Here is a 3,440-nt window from a genome sequence, read left to right as displayed (position 1 = left end):
AACCCAAACAAAAAAATGCCTCGAACACGTCACCAAGGTTAAAAGAACCGTGGGGCGAGGCATGCTGCAGTTTACAATGAATTGAAATTTGACTAAAGGCAGCATGTGACAGCCGTCTATATTTAGCGATGGCTTTTGCTTTTACACTCTTTGAGATACCCTGTCAGAAAAGCATCTATGTTTGTGCATCTCGGCAGAAGAATGAGCCCCTGAAGGTGTAGGAAATCTCCGACAATGGCTTTGTATACATTCCAGTTGTCGCTGGGGCATTTGTTTACACACGTCGCAGGCTTGCCTCCCTCCCCACCTCTGGCACATTCTCATCCGCTCTTTGCTTTGGCCAGGGAGTATTTTTAGCTGATGTAGCACAGTCATTTCACCATTGGGTCTCCTTGTCACACCTTTTCCATGAGCCCTTAAAAGAGAAGGTTTGAGAGCAAATCATGGTGCCCCTCATAGAAGTGGTGTGGCTGCCATCCCCATAAGAGACAAGATACATATTCCCTTTGCTTTTTTTCTTTTCTTAATTTATGTTATTTGTACAGTCAAGTGAGTAAGGAGTGTGTGTTTTGTACAAGGTAAATTCATGTTGAACATAAATTGGTCTGAAGTGTTTTCTTTGGTTCAGAGAGATATCATTACTCATACATGCACCCTTCCAGCAGAAAAAAAAAAAAAAGGAAAGAACTATATATATTTCTTGTAAAAAATCACCCTGAACTGTTGTTCTTTTGGGGGAGGGAAATTCTTTTTTTCTTCTTTTATTGCAGCTTTCGTCTACTGTTTGGTAAATAAAAGCATTTCTTAAGTGCATTTGTATTACGTTCATCCTTTTAGGTTTATAAATAGTTACAGAAAACAATGCTTTTTTTCACAGTCCCCTTCCTACTCTGTTTAAAGCCTTGCCTGACTGCTTTTAAAGAGGGCTTAGCGACATTTAGATAACATGGTGATACATGCATATAAGAACTTGACCAGCACTAATAGTCTTGCTGGGATAAGCATTAGAGCATTCCCAGTATTCCAGATTTCCATAAATAACATAAATTAACCTCCCAGCTATTTATATGCAGTACCAGCCACAATGGCCTTTTATTTCATTCCTTTTTTCTCCCCATTTGCTAAATCAATATTCAGCCGACATTCTAGGGATGGCATCCATTTTTTGCAACAGGCTGCACAAGCACAATAGATGTTGCATAAGTTTACTGGGAAACAGGCACTGAAATGTCTCACTGCAGCCCATTGCTGCTCCATATAGGCCTCTCCACTGGGGGATTTGCAAAATAAAAGTAAGGCTTGTTTTACAAGTAGCTCTACATATTGTCATCCCCAACCAGGATGACAATATCCGCCACTGAACCCATGTCAACCGTGAGACTATACCACAGTAAAAAGATTTCTCTGCATAGGCCAGGAAGGGGATAAAACTCTCATCCTCCAGACCTTGCAGAGATTCTTGGTCCACAGCCCAGCTCTAGGCCTATACTCCATGTTTCCAGGGTTTGGACATAGTATTTTGTGTGCTACCATAGCAACTGATGCTCACATATCTGCTAGCAGATGGCAGTTCCAGGAAGGAGGCCTGGAAATGTCTGTGTAGCAATCTTTGCATCCCTTGGACATTTCAGAAAGACTCTATCTTCCAGGCTTCTCTTCCTGATGTTTCGGACATCGCTGGTTGGCATGTGGCTTCATGAAGCAAAGACAGGGCAAACAGGGAGCTGCCCCATCGGTAAGACCACCAGCTCTACCGGACAAATCAATAGAAACTTTTAAAAAAGCGTAGAACAAGTAGACACATGGAAAAATATGATATAATGGAGAAAAATCATAATGGCTGTTGTGCAGGGAAGCCATATCTCACAAATTTACCAGAGTTTTCTAAAGGAGGTAATGAGCACGTAGATGTAGCTCATTTGGTTGATGAACTGGGAATGGATTTTCAACAAGGTTTCACAATATCCCTTACCAAGGGCTCTTAAAAGATGCTAAGCTAGGGGGAGAGTTGTCTCCTGGATTAAAGTTAAAGGAAACAAAGAGGACGAATAAATCTAAAGGATCTGTGAAGATCTTTTCTACTTCTGTGTCATTAAGCATATTCACTAACCACCTAGAAAAGGCAACGGAGAGTGAGCTGGTGCAGTTTAGTGATAATACGAAGCCACCGAAGCTGTAAAAAAGAGTGATGACTGTGCAGAATCACAATTCAGTGCTATGGTACAAAGCAACAGGGCAAGAAGACGTCAGACAAAATTTGGTGTCTATGAACACAGCACCTAGGTGTACAGGAAAAAGCAACCCGAACTTCAGAGACACAGTGGTGGGTTTTGAGGCACCTGTTACCCCTCAGAAAAGTACTCCTGGCGTTACAACAGCCTTTTCTATGAACATGTTAGCTCAGGGTTTAGCTCCACCAAAAGAGCAAATGGCATCTCTGGAACTGTTAGGAAAGGAACAGGAACCAAAAATCCTTGCTAGTCCTGTATCTTGAACCCCCTGTGGGGTTCCAGTCCTTCCATCTTAAAAAAAAAAAAAAAAGTTATACAATTACAAAAAGGACAGACATGCAACACAAGTGACTAAAAGTATGAAAAAAAAAATATTCAAGAAGCAAGCAAACAACCTAGGAGACTTTCACCTAGAAAGAGAGACTGAGGAGGGAGATGACAGGCATCTAAGAAACCTCGAATGGCATGGAGGAGTTGGATAGGGAATGATCATCATTCACTCTTCCTATACGACGGTAAGTACACAGCATCGAATTTTAAACCCACCAGGTGGTAGTTTGAAAACAAAGGCGGCACTTTTTCACAAAGCAAAGGTTATACCAAGGAATTAATTACCACAGGATTCTGTAAATCCCCAAAGTTTGCATGGGTTCAAAAAAGCCATTAGACAAAGTCATAGGAAAAGACCATCCTGAGCTATTTTGCGCAAGGATGCTCAGGAAGTTTCTAGGGTAGATATTGCCAGAAGCTGGGAATATATCTGTACCACTGTCACCCCAAAATCATTTTCCTATCCACTGTCAGTCGCTGTTAGAGACAGGGTACTCAGCCTGCTGGGGCTTCGGGCTGGGCGGTCGAAGCCTTCTCATACTGCATCATTTGAGCCATAGGAACTGATCTCAGGCTGTGCGAAATGTGAGGTAACCCAGTGTTTTTCACTGTAAGCTAATCTCCATCAGCTGCCTCAGATTTACCATAAATTTATAAGAGCCCACACACAGTTACAGTACAACTCCATCCCGCCTTGGCATTGCATGCTCTTTTACTTTGAACTAAAAGAGGCAACTCACAGAACACAGGCAGGGAAGCAGGATACTTGGTATCAGGCTTTTGCAAACCCTCTGGGCCTTATTCTTTTTCCACATTTTGTCGTCTTCCTTACGTTACCTGAAATGTCAGCAGTGATGCTTCCTTTGTAAAGAAAATGAG

This window comes from Egretta garzetta, unplaced genomic scaffold, assembly GCF_000687185.1.
Source record: "Egretta garzetta isolate BGI_Z169 unplaced genomic scaffold, ASM68718v1 scaffold231, whole genome shotgun sequence".
NCBI lineage: Eukaryota > Metazoa > Chordata > Aves > Pelecaniformes > Ardeidae > Egretta > Egretta garzetta.
Note: the sequence above shows the minus strand (reverse complement) of the source record.